Source organism: Bombus bifarius, unplaced genomic scaffold (genome assembly GCF_011952205.1).
Source record: "Bombus bifarius isolate JDL3187 unplaced genomic scaffold, Bbif_JDL3187 scf7180000007970, whole genome shotgun sequence".
NCBI lineage: Eukaryota > Metazoa > Arthropoda > Insecta > Hymenoptera > Apidae > Bombus > Bombus bifarius.
The window spans coordinates 2,869,595-2,883,025 of NW_022884356.1; the positions used below are offsets into that span (position 1 = coordinate 2,869,595).

A 13,431-nucleotide genomic window follows, 5' to 3' on the forward strand; every position below is an offset into this window, starting at 1 on the left:
TAACTCTCGTACAGCCGTACAACGAGAAACATAACGGAAAGAAATCAACTATCGATGAATGGTCGCTGTTGTACGATTAAAAACGCTCCTTTTCTAGCCTGTCCTAGATTCTCCCCTATTTCTAGCAATAAAGGGACAATCTCGCCATCATGGCAAACAAACGGAAACACGCATAAATCCATAAAGTCACGTATGTATCTATAAAAGCTTCTACTGTTCTATTTTGGCATTCGAATTTCGAGGACACGTAGATCTCGCGATGGCGAGGATCACCGTGAGATATCGCCTTCGGAAGTATCACTATGCCGCAGTGTCTACGTGAATTCGAGATTACACGCGTGGATTGCTCGAGGCAACGAGCATGCGTCTAATCATCCAATCCCAATTACGCGGTCTCGGTGATCGCGGTTCAAAAGACGGCCGCGAGTATTCGCAGAATCTAACGGATTAAAGGGGAGGGGGGGCGTAGTGTACGCGGATTTATGCGGCCGCGCGTGTGGGGGTGTATCACGGCGTGACTGAATCAGGAATCTCTCCGATCCTCGCGGAGGCTACCTAGAGAAATTCTTTTCCCCTCTTCGTCCCGCAGCAACTACCTTCTCCTCTCTCGTTCGTTCCAGACACGCCGCTGGACATCGTGATACATAGATGCATTATACGTTCTTTCTATCCTCGTCTCTCTTTCCTCGTTACTCTCAGTCTTGTTCCACGTTTTCCTATGCTATCAGCGCAGTTATAATTCCGCGGTGCAAACTCCATAATCCAGTGACCATAGGCTAGGTACCAGTTTTCTAATGCGTGAGCCGCGGCAGGCGATCATTTCCTCGGATTATCGTCGATCGATCGCCAGGCAAATCGCGGTGGTCAGCACCGTTTGTCGAGTTTTTCCGCGCCGAAACACCGCCAATTGCTAATTCCCCCTCTCCACTGCCACTCTCTCGCGATCAATTATTTCGGATTGATGCTCAATTTACGTGTTTACGTGGAAAGTGATTCGAGCACGCTGCGGGGTGTACGCTATTTATCGCGGAGTAACGTGCGTTTCTGTGAACATGACTTAATCTTATTCCACTATGCTATCTATCAATTGGTCTCGACTCGTTTGTTCCTCGTTTTGTTCATAATTTAGGAAGTTATAGCGTGGTATTTTTGCTCGTCCTGGGAATTGGTTTCCTTTGGAACGTGTACAATAGATAAGAGCGGAGTTTGAATTGGAAAAGATAAAGATTTTTACATGAAGGTTGACGTGTCGTTTCTCAGACGGTTGAAACAGATATCACGGTCGTTGCGTGACCACGTTATGCCACGTTTGTACAACGTGTAACAAGCAGATAGTACGTTAATGCTCGCTTGATCAGCGAGTTGGATCTTGCTGTTAAAAAGTTGCATTCCGAACGGCTAACATGGTAACAGCGAGGGTTACAAATATTTCATAAAGATAACGTAGCTACTCTTGCGTATGAGTTATATTTTTATTTAATGACACATTTACACGACGTTATAATTTCTATTAATGTTCGAATTATGACAGAGTTGGAAAATTTCGTTCGAACAAAGCATGTGACTCTAATTTGTGAATATTATTCACAGTGATTATTTCCTTTTCATAATGCATCGCGCAATTAGAGAGGATCGACGACTGAGATATGACAGTGGTGTTTAGAGATCGACTTTACTTCTTATAAATTTCCCAATCTCATTAACCAGCTACATATTTAGTGCCTTACTGCAACAACAAAATTCAGTCCAACAAAACTGTACTAAATGTCTAATTGAATAAACTGGTGTCGATTGAATCCACTTATCCGAACGTGAACTTTGATTATACAAACTATTTGTCCACGAATGAAATCATGTAAAATGAATCCGACATCTGAAATGATTTTTACAAGAATACGTAAAAATAATTCGTAAATACCATCACTCGAATAAATAAAAATATCATCGCTCTTCTCTACTTTTCATTTTACAAATTCGATCAGTCTAGCTTCTAAACAATTCGCACGATATCTAACGAAAATCCAGTGAAATGCGAAGAAATACGCGGAAAGTCGAAACCGTAACCGTTAGTACAGCAGTGTAGGTGTGTATAAGTAAAAAAATGAAACGAGCGTAATACCGTTGCCGGTTAGATTAGGGCCGGAACTGTTGTGTAACCAAAAACATCTGCCAATCTGACATCACCTGCCCCGTGTTACCTATTTCTAGTTAATTTATCATCCATTTTGGACGAAGTCAGAAATCGAAAGACGTCGAGGCTGGCTTCTCGAGCAGGGCTAGATCTCAATATAAAACTTCGCTCTTTCCTCGGACCATGGTCTTTCATTATACGATAACATCTTAACTGCTACGCCAGCATGCGAATTCTCGATGGCGCACGGTTGTTCCGCCGATTCGCGCTAATAAAGCCTCGATATCGCAGAATTTCTCGCCAAGTCGCAGGTCAGAACGCGGAATAAGCTAATTGTTTAACCGCCTGCGAGAAATTTCGTACGAGAAACAGATTGGAAACACGTTCAATTCTAGCGAGAATGATCGTCTCGATGAGTTGGCGTTTGAGCAACGTAGCGGTTTTCAAGCGAGCATTTTTTTTAAACGAACAGTAGGAAATATCGGATATTTACAGAAAAGTTTGTGAATTTTTATATATAAAAATTGAACGCGTGATCTTGAATACTTAATAATTCCAAGTTTGACTAATTTGAGTATCCGTCGATGACACTCGTTTCAATTTGACAATCCAAATAGATTAGCTCATTAAATTGCCCGTCAATCTTGAATATTCGCAAAGAAATTTGTAAATTATTTCTACGAACGCTTAATGTGTAATTTAATGTAGTTTCGAGTATTTAGAATTTCGTCGACTGATTAATTCACAGACCTCCTTAAATCTGAAAAGTTTGGAAACTAGAAAATGAGGAAATAAAAATTTCTCGATATGAAATTACGTTTACGCGAATTTTTACGTAGCGATGTCGCGTACAATTGAATAGCCACGTAAAAATTGGAACGTATTTTAGAAAAGGCGTTTGAAAACCACTGAGGAAGGGAGGAAACGCGTCGAATGAATTTGATGGCGTGACGAACGCTGTGGATGACTACGTATTTCTAGGAGGATTCATTAAACAAAGCCGATATATCGATTCCGCCTTTCCTTCAACGACACAACAAGCTGCCTCTTCCGCGAAATATTGTTGCCACTAATACGATCGATGAATTTGATTACGGCCTACCTATCGACCAGCGACGAAGGTTGCTCGAACTTGTAGCAAAGTCAGAGTAATTTTCGTCCGACTAATAACAGATACGATATCACAACGATTGACGCAACTCGTTGGTAAAATCGTGTTTCTTTCAAATTAAACAATTTACGCTTACAGAAATTCGATATTAGTTAGTTAAACGTTTTCTCTACGAAATATTTTTTAAATTACGAGTTGAAAGATATATACAGCTGCAAATGACACGTTGTTGTTCGCGTGTGATTGTAATTCTTTATAATAAAACGCCTCGAATATCGTAAAAGATACGATGTGACATACGTGAAACAATTTTCGTGTCAAACGCACGTTTAAACGGTTCTGAAATAAAGACATAAAACCTCCTTTTAAAATTCATGCAAAGAGAACTATTCCTATAATCCTATCTACTCACGAGCGCACTGCTAAAATACGGAAACAGTTACGTAGATTCATATCTTTTACGTTATTTGAGGTTTCCATGGGATTTCACTGGTGATACCATACCTGCAACCTCCCAGGTATAAGTGGTATCCTTTCAAAATATTCTTTCAACGTTCCACTATCATCCCGGGCAACTTCATCAGAGATTCCAACAGGCACAAAATCACCGATCTCTATCTCCGAACCACGTTCCAGTAACATGTGAAAGATCTAAGATATTTCCGACGTATAATCACGTTCTAATTGATGGGACGATGAATTAATCTTGGAATCGTAAGGATTTTTATCTCGTCCAATAAGATATTTCATAATTTTAGGTGCAAAGAGAAAAGTTTTAGAAAATACGATATAAAAATATAAATAACAATACAAATATAATATTTACGATATGACGTGATATTTAAGATATAATATTTCGCGAAAGTTAAACATTATGGCGTAGTATATTTCAATCTAAATTTGCCAATGTGTTAACTAAACTGACGAGACGCTACGTAAGTTACTCCGAAGAATTATAATCACATCTGAACGGAAAGTCTTCACTATCCGTGTGAAACGAAAGAATCGCGTCGATTCCGTGTTCCGTGGACGACCCTTCACGCGGAAAGACAATCGGTGGACGCCGAAATGCGAAACGAGCAAATAATACGCGGAATATAATCGTCGCTCGGGAGAAAGTGGAGAATGAGCACAGGTGGTTGATGAGTTCGCACTCAATGACGGAAGGGGAAGAGAACACGAACTCTTGAAAACCGACTAAGTATAAGAGAGAAAGAGAGAGAGAGAGAAAGAAAGAGAAAGAGAGAGAGAGAGAAAGAAAGAGAGAGAGAAAGAGAGAGAGTTAAACATTCGGGGAACGACCGCGAATTCGAGGCAGCAGGGCTTTTGTTTGTCGCGCCGTTTCACCGGAAACCGAACCGATATGCGCGTCTCATCACGCGAAAGTCCCTTTTGTGTCGGTCCGACGGTAGGTAGGAAGAATCGAAGGGACCCTACGGGGCCCACATGACGATCGGTCGCGCGTTTCGACCAGGCACGAAATACGCAAGATGCGCGCAATTATGGCTACCCAATTATCTCGTACGCGTCTCGTTATTTATTGAATATCGTGCCTGCTTATTTCTCAGGCGAGTTTGCGTGCCACCGCGAGAGGGGAAGACCGGGGGCCCTTCTCGCTTCTTCTGCGAGCTTCCGCGCGGAAATTCAATGGACAGAAAAGGTGGAGCGTGAGCGGTGCGCGCGTGCGTTAACGCGGAACGTCTGTCTGGAATTAAAGGCCGCGAATTAAGAAAAGTTGCGAACAAAAGCTATGATTATAAGGTATTGCGGTTAGGAAACAGACAGGTAGAAACGTCCGTCGAATGTTACGTTCGACGTCAGAAGTTTGAGATTTTTATGCTTAAGTGTCATACTTATCATTATCGTTATTATCAAGAACGAGGCTTCCGGGTGTAAACCGTTTCCTTTTCAGGAATATATTCCCATGATTCACGAGTATATTCTACTAGCCACTCGCTGTAGCTTCGTCAAAGGTTCACACGTTTGACTCCACCAATTTGACGATCGGCTTTTAATTCGATGATACGGACAAGTGTCGAATATTGTTTCGTCGAATATCGAAGATTATCGACGTAATGGATGAAACACTTTTCCGATCTCTACGAAGTATACATACAGCTGTTCCGAATATCTCGCAATTTCTATATACATCTCCAGATTTGTTTCAGATTTAACCAATGTAATCATCATTGGGTTTCATAATAGCGCGAATGAAATTTCAAAATGTCTCGTGTAACACGTATACCTAAGAATAACGTGTCTACAAGTATTGAAATACTTTCGTGAGCCTGTGTACACCTATTCCACGAATCGAATAAAGCGTTTATTCCACGCCCACTCTTCTAAATATTCTTACGAACCAGAGCACATTTCCTACGGCAACGTTCGTTATTTATGCAGATTTAAGAGGCAACGTTGAGAAATCCTAGCAAAATACGGCTTGGAATCCGTTTAACGATATCGATCGTTAAACGCAACACTTGGCGACTCTCGATCAAACCTCGTGCACCTTTCATTATTGTCGTTATTACACCGGCCGCTTTCAGTTTGCTACGCGCGTACCAACGCGCCGATAAGACCTATCGAATGCTTGAAACGCAAGCTCGGGCAACACGAGACGCGTTGCACGAACGCGGAACGCATCCACGCGAGACGATCGTCGTTGCTCGATAAAACTTCGTTCTGGTTCCCTCGACGAACTGCCAATTAACGTCGCGAACTATTCTAACGGAGCGACCACGATTTCCGGACGTCGTATAGACGGCATGGACGTTCTTCGATTTTCCTAGTGGAATCTTTGAAACACGTTAAGCCGTTTATAATTACGAGACCATAATTTTATCCAGATTATTTTATGATAGCGAAAGGTGGAGCGTGTAGTTACGGTGGGCGATGAATGTTGATTATGCGGAGTTATAAGGGAAATTATGGACGTGGTTGGATTGAGTTTATGTCGCTGGTAATATAAATAGAGAAACGACTGCGCGTTCTATATGAATATTCGATCGGTTAGAATCATTAATCGTGTTTTTATGATTTTAGTTAGTTGGAGGAATAATCTACACGAACGTATTGTTAGGAAATTTAGAAACCAGGGCGAATATGGAGTTTAACGTTAGAATATCTCTTAACGTACCTAAATACGAGACAAATAAATCTAATTGAAACGATATGATGAAAATAAAATTCATAAATGTATACATATATACACACATACATAGCACACCAAGACTTTTCATTGGAAAAATCTGCCAATGTCCCTGAACGAAACTTTCGAACCTACCGCCAAAGTAGCACATGCGATGAAAGAACGAAGAAATGCATGGAGAAACACGAAGAAATCGCTACGATCAATTGTAGCAACTACGAGAAAAATACCCTAACTGAAATGCCCGTGACTGGGACGCGCGTCGAAATGATTAACCAGCTACGAGCCTAGCGAGCATCCAATTATCATGAAAGTTACCCATCAAACGTTTACGATCCAGCAACGGAATCCCCGTAACATCTAAAACTATCCAGCAGCCAATAATCCCATCATTGAAGTCATTTTCCGACTCTGTTCGACTGCGAGATCACGAATCGATCTGTTGAACCCTATCTTACAGACTCTCGCGGCCGACTACATTGGTCGACGACGAGGACGATGGAGAAAGAGAAGAAAAAAAAAAAAAGAAAAGAAAAGAAAGCAAGACGAAGCCTCGCGAGCGTTAGTCGATTAATCAATGATTTTCCAATTGCTTCATCCAAAGAGGAACAGAGAAGAAACTGCGGTGTGGCATTCGCGATGGCCGATTCGCGGTTGTAGCAGAGCAAGATGCCTCCTCGGGCGAACGCTAAACGACCGGCGATCGAGAAGAGGGGCAAACATGGCGGAGGGGAGAGGATGAACGCGAAGGAACGGGGGGTGGAACGACGAAGAGGAGAACGATGGGAGAGAACCACTACGAGAGGCTTTCGAAGACAACGGTAATAAGTGAAGGGCAGAGCGCGAGCACGAAGGAGGCGCGCGTAATTTACGTGCAACATGGATTCGGGCGGCGTTTAATCCGCCGGACGAGCTGGCGATTATGAAGTTAGGTTGGGTTAGGTGGTGAACGCAAGCAGGGCCTCTTTGTGATATCAATTAAGTATGATTTGCCCCCTCCGAGCTATGCGCGCTTCCATCTCTCTCCTCCCTTTCTATCCTTTACGTTTTCTCGTCTTCTTCTTCTTCGTTCTTCCTCTTCATCTTCTCTGGTTCGCTGCTCTGTTACCCCCGCGGGGTAACCCAGAGTTTAACCCATTCCCTTATAATTTCCTTCCAATGCACCGTGAGAAACTCGACCGTAACACGCACGCGCACGCACGTGTAAGAAAGATAGGATTATTCGAGTCACCTAAGCTTCAACATCTTAAAATTCAACCGTAAACTTTCTACCTTGTGTGATATTATCAGAGACTATTGGTCCTTGATATCGTGTAACGAAGGAATGACAAACTGTTACGTATTTTAGATTCAGCAGAGTAAGACACGAAAAGGAAAAAATCATTCGAATAATCCTATGGTAGGATTAACTAGAGGTCGATCAGGAGATATTGTATAAAAACTAATAAAATAAAGAACGAAATAACTCACAGAGTTATAGTAATCAAAACTAAGGTATTCACATTGATGGAACAAATTTTCCTTTGCACGAGACGTTAGATGATCGTTGCGATGATCACGATAGGTTTGATCGTTTATTACTCCACAAGATACGACATGAATAGTCCATTTTCAAATGTAAATTGTTTAAAAATTCTATATAACCAAATTTAACGAATTACAGAACAAATTGCTTACCTTGACTCAAATAACCCTATCTTCCTCTATCATCCGCGCCCGACTTCGCATGACTCGATCTCCTCCGTCATAATTGTTACGTTTCATCGAATTTTCGTCGTCCGCTAGCGAGTAAACCGAACCCACGACCAATCCGGTTCAGACTCAAATCCACCAATTAACCCCGTTAACGTCTCTCGCCCCCGCAATTAAGTTCTGATCCTGAATATAAGAGAAGCAGATTCCCGCGAGTTGTATGCGCGTTTCTCTCGGCGAGATCACGGATCGTAGGCGGAACTGAAGGATAAAGAGCAACACGGAGAGCCGCCACGATCCTCGAAACGCCACCTCCTGTCGATATGCTCCCGATAAGGTCGCGTGGGTCGATTGTAATTTCGAATTAGTCGGCCTGTCGGTTTTATCGTGCACGCCGCGTTTCGTGTTTCTTTGGATGTTTTATTAATACCGGTGTCGAGATAAGCCCCGGTTAGGCAGATTTCTCTCCGACGAGGTTCCAGATTGTAAAAATAGACACCTATGCTAATTTCGTGTTCGTGGATGCTGATGGAAAATGCTCGATTGATGTGGCGTCGGGAATGTGAAATTGAATTGACCAAACTATGACAATTGTTAGCGGAGTAAGTAGCTAAGTAGATGGCTGATACGATAAGGTATCGCGGTTTAATCTATACGAGCAATTATATCTGGAATTATTTTCTATATTTAAGCTGGATGTATCTATTTCTGTACTTTGAGGAATCTTATCTATGAACAGTAATGTTTGGACGATGATGTCTCTGGGATTTTAAGGGAATCTCCGTATTTTGTTAACAGAAGATGTGCATTTTTGTTTTATAGATTCTAGTCGACGGTAACAAACAGAGAGCGTATTTTCACAAAGTTATAAATCAGACATGTCGTCGCCGATCTTACTATGCGAACTTCCTTCAAGCGTTCATTTATAAAACATTTGTGACTTATCTACATTTTAATTTAAATTTCAAACTAAAACAGTTACTTTTAAAAGCTCCGTAAACTTTTCCAACGTTCAAAACACGTCGCTATCAATCTTTGTACAAAATACCACGACACGAGGTTTCTAGAAAGTACATATAAAATTTACCTAAGATATTAAACAGATTATTAAAACGTTGTTACTGTCTCCTGTAATTGTATATTTTCCTAACCAAAGGCCATGTTAATTCGACCAAAAACATTCGAGAGTTTCTAGTAATTTTCAAGAACGAAACATCTCAAACCTATCGTTCCGAGTTCGGTAATTCTAGCAAAAGATTGGCAATACACTTTTTCATATATGCTTCACCAAAGAACCGCTGTACGAACGAAATATCTCTTCCAAAAATCTATTCTATCTACGTCAAGCCTTTCATTGTCGATACCATCTCTTTTTAACCATCTGTAAAGCAAAAGAAAAAAACTCACCTACTTCTACATTCTCTTTGAAATCACCCCGTAACGAAGCAGAACCTTTCACCTAACCATCCTCTGGAGGATACCCGCAATCCGGAACCTGCGATTCGAAAACCAAAGCGACATCGTGGGCTCGGTTGTAAAAGGGGGACGGGAGAACCATTCGCTCGGTCTGGCTTCGTCGTCGAGCGTCGATAGGAAATGCTTTTTGCTGTGACGTCGAGGCCGCGCCGGCAACAACGGCCGGCAGGGGTGGCTAATGACAAAATCAATGCGACATAATTAGACATGGCGGCTAGCTAGCTTGGCAGCGATCCGCGTGTGTACGTCGATGCACGGCGAGCATTTACGTGCGCGTAACAGTGTGGCAGCGCGCGCGCCGGGAATTATTGTAAAAACATCCCTTAATGTGATCGATACGGCTTCGTCGACGTAGCTTCACGACTTGGAACCATCGTTGTCGTCGTCATCGTCGTCGTCGCCGTCCTGTACCGTTCGAATCTCAATGAAGACGATCAGGTGGTTTGCTGGCGTTTAAATTTCGGAAACGGAAGATCCGGCAGTGCGAGGATCCGGCCTGGCCCTGGACGTAATTCATCGAGATGGATTTTTTATCGGGTCGAAGACGCGAGCCGTTCTCTCATCGGCGGCCGCCAGCACGAGCGGATGACCCTGATTGGGTTTGGAGCCGGTTCGAGGTGGCGCGCTAATGATCTCTGTTAGCGGACGCCTCGCACACCGAGAGAAACGGCTCTCCTCTTTGATTTATGATCAACGCCGGATTTCGGCGAATCGGTAATAAGGACCCGAGTCTCTCCCTCCACGTTCTCTGTGTACATTGCACGCCGATTCGCATTTCGTGGCCGCCGAATAAGTCCACGCTGTTGCCTGCACGCGACCAATTTTTATGGTTTCACCGGTGTTACCGTTTCGATGCTGATTGCACGGCGAACGTAAAGTCGGTGTACTTTGTGTTTCTGTGGGCCTGAGTTTGATATACACAAACTCGCGCATTTGGAATACTCTGATGTATGGGTATTTAATCGAGATCCATCTCTGCCGCATAAAGCATTTGAACGAGCGAATAAAGAATCCAATATAATACAAAGTTATTTACTGTCCAACGTATAGAATCAGTGTCATAATTGCAACATATTGAATACTATATGGAGTCTTGTATGTTCGTTGGAATTCTTTCAAATAAGGACTACCAAAGGAATCGTTAACTTGGAAGATAACCATACTTTGATATTCCCATTATTTCGTGGTAGAGCGACGAAAACAATCGATTACCGTTACACCTCGCAGACACGAGTTGTAGAAAGTCGTAGACAGATAGAACTCGTTAAATAGTACAACGTTCCCCTCGACTAATTTTCTCAATCTTCGCTCGGCAAAGAAAAGTTATAGTCCGTCCCAGTTTCTGGAATTACCATGTAAGGCAATGATCAAAATAATTGACGGTTCGTTTATTCCATCAGCCGACCAATACTTTGTAACTTACTCATACAATTGCAAACAGTAAACATACTTAACGATTCTTTTATTTTCATTCTTTTTTACTTTGTCTCGTCAACTATTTGTCGAATGTTTTCAAAAGGAACCACAGGAATCATTTTTGTAGTGATTTCTCGATGATAAACGATCTTATAGTTTGATAGAAGAAAGACAGTAACGTTAAAAAAAATTCGTGCTAAATGTTACGAATACGTGGCAGAGAATCGGAAGCATAATTTTTTCCCAGAACGAGTAAAGTACAAGCCGCGACATGCCGCTTCGACCATGCCATCGTCCGCTTCGATTTCAAGCGAATCCGTAGGTGGAAGAGCTTCGTACGCTCGTATGTAGAGCTAATTATATTCTCGAACAAAGGGTTGCTTCGATGACGCACATGTAAGGTCAGAAGTGAACTTTGATGAGCAGCTCTACACATCCGGTCAACGATATGTGCATAAGACGGATAGAACAAGGAGAAGGACAAAGAAAAAAAAAAAGAAGGAAATGAAAAAGCGACTGATCGATAGAATTTCGAAGTCGTTCTTCTCTGCTCGTCCTCTGTCGATGAAAGAAACAACCTGCTCAGAGATATAAGACTTTTAGCAACAAATGACAAATCCATGAAATTTTGTAAAACAAACGAATATCTTCTGAGAAAGTTGAAATCAATATTTTTGATGTAAATAATTTTCAAGACAATCACATTTGATAAAATGATAGTTTCGATAGTATGTTATTTATTGATACGAATATCGATTATGAATTTATAGCTCGTCTCAAAAATCGATTTGTCTCTAATTGATTTTCAGCTGGTTCTTGTTGGTTTACTAAAATTGCTAGAAAGTGGGGCTGCTCGTTATTGCGGCAGCCCTCTCAATTTGCATAAACACTCGAGGTCTAACGATCATGAAAAAATCCTGAGTCCATTACTATTTGTCATTCGATCGGTAAAATCTCGAAGTCATTCGTCGCTCTTGGTCTTTTTTACTTGATCGTCTGGTTTCATGATCGTGAAAAAATCCTGTGTTTTCAAGGACTCGGTTGAAATCGATGATAGGAAGCGCCTTTATAGAACGCTGGAAATACACGTCGCGGCTACTCGTGCGTGTCCGCAAATTGATTTAAATGCTCCACGCCTATATCTGTCTGAAGCCGTGGGATCGCTTCGCAAGTCAACGGGCAGATCCATCAACGCCGGTGTGGTAACGCGAGCACCGTGTACCGCGGCAATTACAAAAATAATCTCGCAGCAAATAATATCGAACCGGTCGCTACAGCGACCGACAAAAGTCGACGGACGCGTCCAAGCTTCTTCCATTCGTGCCTTCGAGATCTCCAACGTTTCTCACATTTATGGCGATATTTACCAGATATGTTTGAAGAAATTTTGGTTTTTTATATTCCACCCAAGTTAATTGTATTAAGGTTGTAAAAGTTAAGGTATATTATAGGTATATTTAACGAAGAGCTCTTAGTAGTGTTTGTTGAATTAAGGACATGCGAATCCTATGAATTAAACAATTGTCTACGGTGGGTATCACAAACAGATTTATTCGTTTTATTACATGAGATTGTATTGTTTATTTTATATAATTGTTTTTGATAGAGGAAAAAGTCCTAAGATCCGTACTTTCCGAAGCTTCTAGATGAAAACCATTGAAATTATTAAATACGTGATTGAGGGATAAATAGAAAAATTGTGTTACAATATTACTTTATAGAGAGTAAAAGGTGTTGCGTAGAAGTTTCTGTTCGCTCATTTTTGAGCCTCGCTGTACGCTCCCATCCGATCATCAGTCTCGCATTATGGTTCAGACATGTAGTATACGTAATCTAACATCGAGCCATTTAACGACGAAATAAGTTAGACAGCATTAATCGAAGGACGCCAGTTTATCGAGAAGGTATGGGATCAATGTTTTAAGCCATACAAATTAGTATTGTCAGGTTAGTACCGTCAATTATTTGAATTAACTAAACTAATTTATGGCGGAAAATAACGAATTTCCTTGCAAAACCAAAAATAATATTTTTATATATACATCGGCATTTTAATCATGAATGAACATCTATAAAATGTCAATTAAATTATTGATTAAATATTCTGATCACCTTAAATTATACGAGAATAATGATAAAGTAAAAAGTACGATATCCGTCTGAATTATAATTTCCCTTCGTTGCATTGGAAAATAATAAAATATATAATTATATCTTGATTTCGTGATCGAAATACGTCTTATCGAAAAGAGAGAATACTTACGTACGAATACTTAGGTACCTCGTAAAATTCCAATTCCCAAATCAACTATGGGATTAATCGATCGATCTATGAAATAATCGACGCTTTCATCGAGATAACAAACGAACTCGCATAAAAAAGTTTTCTTTCCTTTTTCCCAATCTTTCTGCTATGGACTAGAAACGAACCTAGGAGAACCGGCGTGCAAAACCTGT

General features: G+C 41.3%; 1 protein-coding gene across 3 annotated transcripts in view; it reads right to left on the bottom strand.

Moving 5' to 3' along the window:
- The window catches only part of LOC117214410 (zinc finger homeobox protein 4-like), a 290,596-nt gene that overhangs the window by 15,280 nt on the left and 261,885 nt on the right, over positions 1-13,431 (bottom strand). The window lies entirely within an intron of this gene.